General features: G+C 37.7%; 1 pseudogene; it reads right to left on the reverse strand.

Moving 5' to 3' along the window:
• Window positions 1-7403: 7403 nt before the first annotated feature.
• Window positions 7404-11654, reverse strand: LOC143534535 (L-type lectin-domain containing receptor kinase IX.1 pseudogene; annotated as a pseudogene).
• Between the last annotated feature and the right edge of the window lie 218 nt (window positions 11655-11872).

Consider the following 11872-nt stretch of genomic DNA (forward strand, 5'->3'; position numbering starts at 1 on the left):
CCGTAAGGGCTCTTGGACCTTAATGAGCAGAGATTTGGCAAATACAACAGTGGCTGTCATCTTTAGACAGCCATCCAATTTTTCAAGAATGATTTTTGAAGGCCTTGTATCAAATTTGAGGAAACCCAACAGGGAGAAATTCTTAGTCTTCCCAAGATTTCTACAGATTTTTTTAATAGGGAGCTACAGGATCTTCCAACCATGGGTACTACACATCTACTGCAAGATTCAAGCACGTACGAAAGGATTGCTAGGTTGGCTTCCACTAGCCACTTCAAGCCTGAGGCTGATTTTGATATTGTATCATGGTTAGTAAATAATAATTTGGCTATAATGCCAGTTCCAGAGTCACTACACGTGACATCTGAGGAGGATGAGAGTGAGGATGAAGAGGATGATGATTCTGATAATGGTGATGATTGAAATGCAGGAGATGATGATCAGGGTGATGGAGGTTTTGTTAAAGGAAATTTAATTGATGAGCATGATGATACAAAGGTTCAGGGGGAGATTCAAAACCAACCTTTACCTACACCACCAGCAACACTTCCAATCCCCACCACAACACCAAATACCATCCCCACCACCACAACATGAAACATTCATCCCATCCCCACCTCAAACCCAAACCCTAAGCCCACCTCAAATACCCTTCCATGAACCATACATCCCACAACATGTCCCAGCACACCTACTCAACTTACCAAATACACCCTACCAATCCCTAACCCAAAGCCAAACTGATGACCAACCAACTTTTGAAATTATCCACACTCACAAACCCTTACCATCTCCCCAAAACATAAATACACTACCCTCCACAAGCACAAACATATTTGAAAGTCCAAGCCCACCCAATGAACCCATCCAAACTCAAACCAGTATACTTGATCCATTTTCTGACCCACCAACCCGTTGCCCTTCCCCTAGTGTTTATTTATTCAGAAGACATTTGGGTCAAGTGGTGGAAAATGTTGATTTGAGAAGGAGGAATGTTGAACTGTCGAAAGAAAATGATGAGTTGAAGACACAGTTGGCACTGGCTCTAAACCGAATTCAAGCCCTGGAGGCTGAGGTTGAGAAGACCTCAGCTGTACCAAAACAAAGGAGAATATTTCTGTTGCAACTGATGCCATTGTTAATGAGGAGAGTGAAGAGGCTGATGAGGAAGATGTATTGAAAACTCTGTGCAGTTTGTATGGAGAAAGTGATGAGGATGATGATAGTGAAGAGAGGGGATTAGATGATGATGGTTATGAGGGAGACAAATCAGATGTTGGAGAACAGGAGTATGATGCTGCTGATACAATAACAAAGAAGAAAAAGAATGTGAATGAAGAAATAGAGGAGGAGTTGGAGAAGGAAACCGGTACTGATGAACATGTGTAGACTGATAACATTTTAACCACTGAGGCCATATCAACCTATGCTATTAGCACTGAAACTCTAACTAATATGTTTGTTGATGAAGGTGAAAATACTGAGAAAGTAGTCTTAATTGAAGAAAATGATCATGTTGAAACTTCCAAGAAGGTTGCTGAGGATATGAGGGATTTAATGGATGATATTGATAATTTTCCCAGTGAACCAGAAATGGTGAGGGAATCTGATGAAGAAAGGAGAAAGGCAAAAGGAAAATCAATTGCTGATACTAAGGAACCTGCTGAAACACAGACTAAATCCATTGATGATTTGTTGGAGAAATGAAGTGGCTGAACAAGCTGCCAAAAGGCATGCTCACCTATTGATCAATAACATAATGGAAATGGAGAGGATTGCTAGATCCTTGACTGAAGAGGAATTTGTGCAACAAGAAACAATACTGGAGCAAGCCCATATCTCCAAAACCTTAAATAAAGAAAGAGAGATAGAACATGAAGTTATTGAAGGGTTGATAAGATTAAAACAACTTGAAGAGGTCGACAATACCTTAGCTCTTGTGATGTACCAATTTAAACAAGCCTAACCTGAGGCTGAAATTCCAACCACTGTTGATAATACAAATGAAGATTCAAACAAGCAGATGGTAACTGATGATGCTGGTGAGCCTATTATTGGAATACTATCAAAGAAATGGGTTGAAGATTTAAAAAGGATGGCAGAAGAAGAGAAGGATAAGTGTGTAGAAGATGATCTGGATAATAAGTATGGAAAGAAATATACTAGAAGAAGATACAGGTATGATGGAAGAGATTATAGTGATGATGAACCTGGGAAGAAAAGGGCTAAAAAGTCTGATAAAGCTGAGTATTTTGTTGAAAGCCCGAAAGATGTGGAAAGCCTTGTTCAGGTTGTCCATTTGCAAGTTATTATGCCTAATAATGAGCCTGGTGTGAATGAACCAAGAATTGAGGCTCTTGAAGAATCAACTGAAGATGATAATGATTCGTTGACTCCCCAAGCATTGACATGACAAATGAACACAGGGAGAATATACATCAAATGTTGGATAATGCAAGGAGAAATTATCCTTTGATTGTGAGTTTAACTAAGCATGGATACAAGTTTGAAACTTTGGCTCCTATGACAGATGAGGAGTTGCAAAAATTGATTGATGAAGAGGTACGTGGATGAGATAAAGAGGAGAAAGAAAAAAGAAGAACCGTGATTCTCAAAAATACAACTTATTTGAGAAAGCATGGATTGTCTGCTAAAGACTTGAGTAAGATGAAATTTGCTGAATTGGAAAAACATTATAATCTGAATGCAGAAAGGGTAAAGAGAGAGGGATTGGAAAGATTGAAAAGGGAGACAAGTCAAAAAGAAAAGATTGATGAATTGTTTAAAAGATTTGGAGGAAAATGTAAATATTTGATTGACAGCGGAATGGCTATGGAGTTGGTTGATAGTCTCTCAAAAGAACGAGTTGAGACTTGCTTTAAAAAATTATCAAAGAAAGATGAAGCTGACAATCTGCTAAAAGGCCAAGGGTTGTCACACTTGCAAAGAAAGAAAAAGCTGATAAAAAGAAGAATTGGGAGGATGAACAGCTGAAATTTCTTGATAGATTAATGGATGCAAGGGGCAGATTGAATGAGATCCAAGGGATGAACAGAACTGAAAGATTAGCCCTATATCAGTCTAAACTGAAGAAAATTGAACAAGATAGGCTGAATCTTCAAAAGCATCCAATGTTCCTGATGTTGTGAATGTGAAACAGGAACCGATTGAACACTTAGAGCCATGGGATGATGAGAATAAAATCAACGCCCTAAAAGGCTTAATGATGAGTAAAGGGATGGTTGAAAATGTGTTTAATAACCTGGGGAAAGGTCAACTGAAACAACTGTTTTATGAACAAAAAGTTGAATAGGAAAGATTGGAAGTTGAATAGAGAGATCCAAGAAATTTTGAATATGGACCATGGGAGCAAGATTTGTCCCTGCTGGTCAACTTGGTGATAAGAGAGTTATGGGTATGATAACCAGGTTGTCCAGAGAAGGAGGTGAAAATATCCTTGATTTGATGTTGATGCCAGTAGAAATGGTAACCGCTATGTATGAGAAAAGATTTGGGGATATGAGGGCCACTAAACCCAAGAACGCAACTGCTTCTAGGCCTTCAGCTGCAACGGTACCAATTCCTACTACCAGAGCTGCACACCAGAGACAAAATAGGCCACCATATGATGTGGACCTACCCAAAAAAGCTCTTTTATGATTCTGTAACAGATACTTTGAAGGTAATTATGAAGAGTGGAGATTTGAAAGAGAGTATATTCAAGGATGATTTTGCAGAGTTTAAAAGAGAACAACTGGATGAGATGGCAATTATGGAACTGTATGATTATCATAACAGGCATAGATTTGCAGGAAGACAAAGAAATGAAATATCAAAACATCTCAAGGAAGAAGCCAGGAATGGATTCCCTATGTTGAGTAAAAAGAGGAAGAGGGAAGTCTCTGAATATGAGAAAACCAGAAGGGCTAAGAAGATGAGGGATATAAGGTATGCTAAATTTGACTATATGACAAACGTGAAGAACAAAGACCCTCCGGCAAATATGATGGTGTGCATCAACATGAGAATGCAAATGACAAGGCCCAACCTTGAAGTCTAGAGAAATAGGAGGATTGTTAGTATTGATTATCAAGCACAAGATGAATCCTATATTCTCAGAAACTCTGATGGACTTACCTTCTGCATAATTAAAGAAGATGAAGATCTGACATTCCTGCATGGTGATTATTTGGGAGATATAATGAGGTGGACTCTGCCGCCTAATCATCCTCATCAACAGGAATTATTCTTATTCAAGGAAAGAGCTGGAAGTGTGAAGTTGGTTAGAAGACAAAAAGCCTCAAGCTCAAGAAGATAAGATTATTTTTCTAGCTTAGGTTTGCTTTGTAATGTCCACTGGACAGAATTTTCAACTTTACAATACTCTTTTGATTATGTAATGTAATTTGATTTTGAGATTTGATGTCTATTTTAACTAAGTGTAAGTAACCTTAGAGGTGTTTTGGTACAGCTGAGGTTGTTCCAATTATAGGGGAGATTGTTGGGAAGTGAAAAGTGCTAAAAGAAGATTGAAAACTTCTCAACCTCTCAAGAAACTGCTAAGTATGGACTCCGAGCAAGCTCAGACCTCCCAGCAAGCTTTTACTTACCCTATAAAGGTATTTTGCCTTCCGGGCAAGGTTATCTTCTTAAAGTCCTCTTAAGTGTTAATCCGAGCAGGGTTCACTTTGTCTAGCAAGGTTGTTCTTCAAGCCGAGCAAGGTTTGTTTCCTAGAAAACTCTTGGCTAAACCAATCTAAAGAAACCAAGTACTTTGGAAGATCTAGCAAGGTTTATTATTAATAAACATTGGTCCCAGCAAGCTTGAAGAAAGTTGATAAGAAAATATCTTAAGGACATATTCTAGCAAGGTTCAACTCCAAGCAAGCTACAGTGCTACCAGCACAGTCTATAGTGTTATACCAGCACACTTTGGTTTGTTCAATAAGTTATTAATTAACAAAGAGTTGAAGGGCTTTCTGAAGAACAAGTTTCCTCGTAGGACCATATCGAGCAAAGTTTGCTATGGTCAAGAGGATTGAAGTCTGCTAGGTGAATATTTTCTAAGGAAAATATTCTAAGTAAAGTCTACCCGGAGAACTGTTCCCCAACACACTTTGGTTACCAGGTCTACTCGAAGAAGACAAAAGCTGCAAAGCTTACCCGAAGACGTGTTTTACACTTAGAATCTTTTGTAATATGACTTTATGATTATGTATCATTGATTAGGGTTTCTAGAAGTAATGACAGTTGTCAAGGCACGACTATAAATAGAATAATTTAGGGCACGCCTATGACACACGATAGAGAGAGACGGCTGATAGACACATGATATTATTCCTGACATTGAGTGTGACGGTTGTCTTTATTAAGTACGGACAAAACATTCCTTTCTGGAACCCTATTTGATTTTCGTTTGTATTGATTATTCTTTAAATGGAAATCTTTTGAGTTACCTTAGTGATTATTAAACAACATTTAGTGCGTTAATGTTTCCGCCATTTATACATTATTGTTCTTACTCTAAATAGCAAGTCGTTAACCTTCTTGTCAACACTTAATCGTGTGGGTTACGAAAGTGGTATTGTGATCGATATATACGGGGCCGACAGGTGACGATGGTGGTTGATGCTTGAGATGGGAGGTTTATGGTGGGTGGCAATCTGAATTTAACTGGGGATAGAGAGGATAGACAGGCGGTAGAGAATTTGTAGATGTGAGAAATTAAATTAGAGTTTGATGATCAAAGTATTTTACAATTGAATTACACATTTAATGGCTACTAGGATTTGGTGAGATCCATAACCCGCTAAAATATTGTTTGATAATTAGGGGTTATTTCACAAAAATAAATGAGATGTTATAACCCGTTTAAGGGCTATCCGGGTTTGTGAGACCAAAAACCAGCAAAACTTATTGTTTGATTATAAAAATGGTTTCACAAATAAATGAGATGTTATAACCCATTTTAGAACTATCCGGGTTTGATAAGACCCATACCCGCGAATTTGGATCAAACGCATGAGAAACCTCAAATCACAAATCAAGTAATCTGATGGCTTGAGAGAGTGTAAGGAACAACTAGAGAGTGACACATATGATTTTTTGGTAGACATATATATATATGTGTGTGTGTGTGTGTGTGTTTGTGTATGTATCTATGTATGCATGTATGTATGTATGTATGTATGTATGTATGTATGTATGTATATGGGATGGCTTATGCGAGAAGTCAAGTTATATCGATAAGTGCAAGAAGTCAATCTTGACCATTAATATTTATGATCAATGGCCTATAATCAAAATAACATTATTGTAACTTAATAGGTTCCACATTTAGGGCGTGTTTAGGACTCCTTATTTAAGTTGAAAAGGCTTTCTTATGATAAGTTGAAAATAACTTATGACTTTCTAAGAAGGAGTTTTTAAAAATATATTTGGATTAACTTATAAGGCAATAGCTCAATAAGTTGTTTTTAAAAAAGTGTTTGGTTTACCTTATTGATATAAGGGTGTAATGCTTGAAGAGAGTTGGGTGGAATGAAAGGGTGTAATGGGTATTCCAAACCTATAAGTCGATAAGTTACCAAATCCCAACTTATTGAAATCCCCCTTTTTAGCCTTGTTGATAAAGAGAAAGGTAAAAGTCCTTATGTGTTCCCAAACACTTTATAAACATCAAAAGGACTTATTAACCCTTCATAAGTCATAAGGAGGAACAAATAAGGAATCCCAAACACACCCATAGTGTCTTTAATTTCCGTAAGGATATTTTGGTACCTTTAAGTTTTCGTATTTAATGTCTTTTAATTAAATTAAAATCAACTAGTTTTCACATGAAGATTATATAGATATTAAAAACATGAAACCCCTAGTGTATGTAGTAGAACTAAAACAAAACGTGGTTAGTCTACGCGAATTCAGTTGTTTCTCTCATGTTCATTACAATATCAAAACTAAAACAAATAACCAGTTTCCTTCCCCACATTAATAACCATAAAATTTCTTCAACTCGATGCATGACCATTTAAAACTTTTCTTTTTGACTTATTCTGACTGTAACTCATTTGTATGGCTTCAGTGATGACTACACCATAAATATAAATTCATCGCAAAGATAAAGACCCTAGAAGTTATTGGTCAAAGTTTTGTCATCAACCACTATCTAATGTTGAAAGACAAGTAATAAGACTTATACTTAGAAATTTGAAAAACAAAAATACACAAAATGTCCATATCCCCAATAATGGCAGCAGGCCCTCAAACCAAGGTCACAACCAGCCCACATCCTCTTAAGTTAAGCATCAAAGCCATCAAGCCAATGCAAATGTACAAAACTATTACTAAATATACAAAGATATATGAACAGTATATTTCAACACCAAAGTTCTTAAATATACCAATTAGTTAATTTCTATGATTGACGTTAGAGCTTTCAAACCTCCACCCAAAGGTTTAATACTGAAAAAAAAACCATAAAATTAAATGATGATATATATATTTATACATGCATTCGGAAAATTGCTACAATTTACTTTCGCAAGACATAATTTAATAGCCCTGGTTATAATATAAAAAAGCCTCATAAGGTATTTAACGACTATATTAATAAGATGAAAAAATTGACAAATCCACATTAGACGCATCAAAAAATGATGGCGTGGGTGTTGTGAAGTAAGAAGCCATGGATATGTTGAAGGGAGTGTAGGGAGGGATGCTTTTGAGTTTAGTACTTGAATTACTTGTCTCATCGTTGGGCGAAGTTTTAAGTTTGGATGTGCGCACCATAACCCAACGATCATCAAACACTTGACTTCATCTTCATCAAATTTATCCCAAGATGTGGATCGACTGCTTCCAAGAAGGTCCCAGTCCCATAGAGCTCCCAAACCCATTTAGGTAACCATATTTGCTTTTCTTGTGCCTTGTAGTCAATAGCTTTTCTCCCAAATACTATTTTCAATGTAACAACTCCAAAGCTAAACACATCAGATTCTTTGTTTGTCTTCCCTGTAATAGCACACTCAGGAGCCATATAACCCAAGGTTCCAGCCAAAATCCAAAATCGTTATCTGAGAACCTTTATCATGGTCAAAACTCTTAGCTAACACAATATCACCAAGCTTCACATTGAAATTTGAGTCTAACATCACATTACTTGATTTGATATCTCTATGCAAAACAAAATACTCCCATTCTTCATGTAGATACAATAGACAGGAAGCTAAACCAATATCAAGTGTGTACCTTGTTCCCCATGTCAACAAACTCATCTTGAAAAGATGTGAATCTAAGTTTCCATTTTTCATAAAATCATACACAAGAAATAGTTTGTGTTTCTCATCGCACCAGCCAATGAATTGAACTAGGTTTTTATGCCTTATTCAGCTTATAATCATGACTTCCGACGCGTACTACTTGATCCCTTGTTTGGAGCTTTTCGACATCCTTTTTGTTGGTCAAACTTGATCTTTCTGAGCCGTGTTTCTCACACTTCTCTTCACTCCTCACCCATTTCTAAGCCGTCCTCCTTTACCATCGCCAACAAATCTCCGGAGTGACGTAACGACATGGTCAAAGAGTTTACTGCGCTTGCTAAAAATGGTACATTGTCTCTTGTCCCTCTTGTCAAGAACTCAAACATTATCGATTCCAAGTGGATATACATGTTGAAAAAGGATCAACATGGCAATGTCACCCGTTTTAAAGCTCGCCTTGTGGCGAAAGGTTATCGTCAATAGCCGGGCATTGATTATCATGAGGCTTTCAGTCCTGTTATTAAAGCAACTACTATACGGCTTCTTCTCTCCTTAGCAGTTACAAACCAATGGCCATTGAGGCAATTAGATGTTCAAAATGCTTTTCTGCATGGTGGCTTAGAGGAAACGATCTACAAGCGCCAACCACCCGGCTTTGTTAACAAAGACAAGCCCGATCATGTGTGTTTACTCCACAAATCTTTACATGGGCTTAAGCAAGTACCTCATGCATGGTTCAATCGGCTCTCCTCTACACCCCAGACGCTTGGTTTCAGTGGTTCTAAAACCGATCCATCATTGTTTATCCTAAAAACCAACGAAGTTCTTCTATATGTGCTCATTTACGTCGATGACATCATGTCACCGGCAACAACCAAGATGCCATCAACAAGGTCATCAACCAGCTTAGCTCCACTTTTGCAGTTAAGGATCTAGGGGATTTACATTATTTTTTGGGAATTGAAATAGTCCCACATGGCAAAAACATTATCTTGTCCCAGCGTAAGTACATTTCTAAGCTCATTGCCAAAGCCGGTTTATCGGATTACAAATCCGTTCCTTCACCTATGAGCAGCTCGCAACCTTTATCCCTTGCTGACAGCGCTCCTTTGTTTGATGCAACAAATTTCAGACAAACGGTCGAGGCTCTTCAGTATGTGACTCTCTCACGTCCGGACATCACTAATGTTGTCAACAAAGTGTGTCAATACATGTATCCACCTACTGAAAATCATTGGTCGGAGGTCAAACGAATTCTTCGGTAGCTCAAAGGCATTTCCCACTTTGGTCTCTTTATTCGTCATGACTCGGCTTCATGCCTTCACTGACTCACAATGACCTTCGTCGATTCAGGCATACTCCGATGCAGAGTGGTCTAGTTGCTCAGATGACCGCCGATCCACCAGTGGATTTGCCATCTATTTTGGCTCAAACTTGATCTCTTGGAACGCTCGAAAGCAATGAACCGTTTCTTGGTCTTCCACCGAATCTGAATATAAGGCACTTGCTGACACTGTTGCTGAACTCACATGGCTAGAAGCCCTTCTCCAAGAACTTGGGATTGTACCAAAATCGACTCCAACATTGTGGTGTGATAATCTTGGAGCTACATACTTCTCTGCCAACCTAGTATTTCATGCTAGAACAAAACATGTTGAGGTCGACTTTCATTTCGTTCATGAAAAAGTAGCTAAAGGCAAGCTAAAGGTTCAGCTCATTTCAACTGCAGATCAAATTGTTGATGTGTTCACAAAACCACTACCTTCTCAACGATTTCTGGTTTTATGATTCAAGTTGCAGGTCATTCCCCTCCCTCAACTTGCGGGGAATGTTAGACATAATATAGCCGACCCTATTTATGTTACCTAATATAGATTTGGTCTAGAATTATATATGTATATATATATATATCATTGTCATCTATTATAATTCCGTTTAGGAATAATATTTCCATTACATTGGTATGATAATCTTGATATATGAATTGATAAAGAAAAATAGATGAACAACTTATATGAACAAACAAATTGATTTAAAATTTAATTGGAATTGAATTGACCGATGATTTTGCCCCTAATTATACATCCCAACAGTCGCGATGATTAGGGTTTTTTAGGGTTGCAACGTTACATGGTCGACATTATACTGACACGTGTTTCAATGGTTACAAAGTTTACATATGGACATTTTAACCCCTAAATTTTACAGATTTGTTTAAGTATAACTTAAACATACTTTTAATTAATTACACTACGACCCTTGCACTTCTTAATGACAAGTGATTAATGCAACACTTTTTACCGCAACATAGGTTCTTGTTTCTTTCAAGAAACCTTTGTAAACACCACCAAAACCGCCTTCCCTGATCGAGCTTCTCCTTCCAAGCAAAGTCACTAGTTGATTGTGATAATTCAAGGTAGGAAAATCTTTTTGGCCCACTGCCCTTTTCAAAATCTTAATTCATCTCAGTATAAAATTCAAGTTCTTAACCTTCATCTTCCATCTCAATAAAAACATGGAAATTGTAACCAGAAATAAAACTGTAAACAATATTCCAATTATTAGCCACATCTTGCTCCTTTTCCCATTCACAGCTGGATGAGGGTTTTGGTCTAAACCCCAACTTTCGAAGCTCCAAGATCTCAAGATATTTTTCTGGAACCGCGATCCAGATGTCGCTGCCGAAAACCCAAAAATAACCATTTGAGGCAATTCTTTCTTGAGGTCAATCGTGTCACTAAATCCATCTAACTCGACCGTATTGTTTTGCCAACCAGTGAATGAAACACTAAAATTTTTTAAAGCTGAATCATACCTAACCGAAGCTTGACAAACTCCTCCACCGGTTACATTGCTTAACCATTTCTTATACTTACCAGAGTCACGCGAGCTTATGCTGATACCTACATGATCTCCCATGTGTGTACCATTGGAGTACTTTGGATCCCACTGGTCCCAGAAGGTATCAAACTCCACAGCAACAAAGAGAAATCTTACGGGACTGCTTGAATTGGCCATTGGAAGCCCCATGTCTCCCTCAGGTTGGAGCAGAGTATTACTCTCAGCAAGGAAGAATGTGAGGCCATAACCGTAATTTGCATCACCGTTTGAATCAATCACGAAGGTAAAATTGGTAGAGAAGCTTGCTTGACCATTAGACCTTGTGTCGTAAAGACGAAATGGCTTGTAGTATGCCCTGGTTGGAACCAAGTTGATCTGGGGTCAAATGGATTCCATCTTCCGAGATATAAGCTCCGTCGAATTGAATATTTGCTTCCGTAGTCCGATTCAGGGTACCGACAAAATTAAAATCGAAAGACAGTGAGGTTACGTATGGGATCAAAACAAGAATGAAGCAAGTGATTAGATGGGCTTTGATTGATTCCATGGTCGTGGAACCTTAAAGATCAAGTTGCAAGTTTTGTGGTTCACGGATAAAGTTAATTTATATAAAAAGTCATACCTTGGGCGGGTGATAATGTCCACACATGAAATATCTATAACTTATATTAATAATTTCTACGAAAATAGTATAGATCTAAAATCAAGACTTTTAAGCGCAAAAAGAGCTTAGGACTAGTCGTCAGGCGACTGTTGATTTTGTATAGCTGGTA

This window comes from Bidens hawaiensis, unplaced genomic scaffold (assembly GCF_021521415.1).
Source record: "Bidens hawaiensis isolate Kalapana, Puna unplaced genomic scaffold, B.hawaiensis_p1.1 tig00010181_1, whole genome shotgun sequence".
Classification (NCBI taxonomy): Eukaryota; Viridiplantae; Streptophyta; class Magnoliopsida; order Asterales; family Asteraceae; genus Bidens; species Bidens hawaiensis.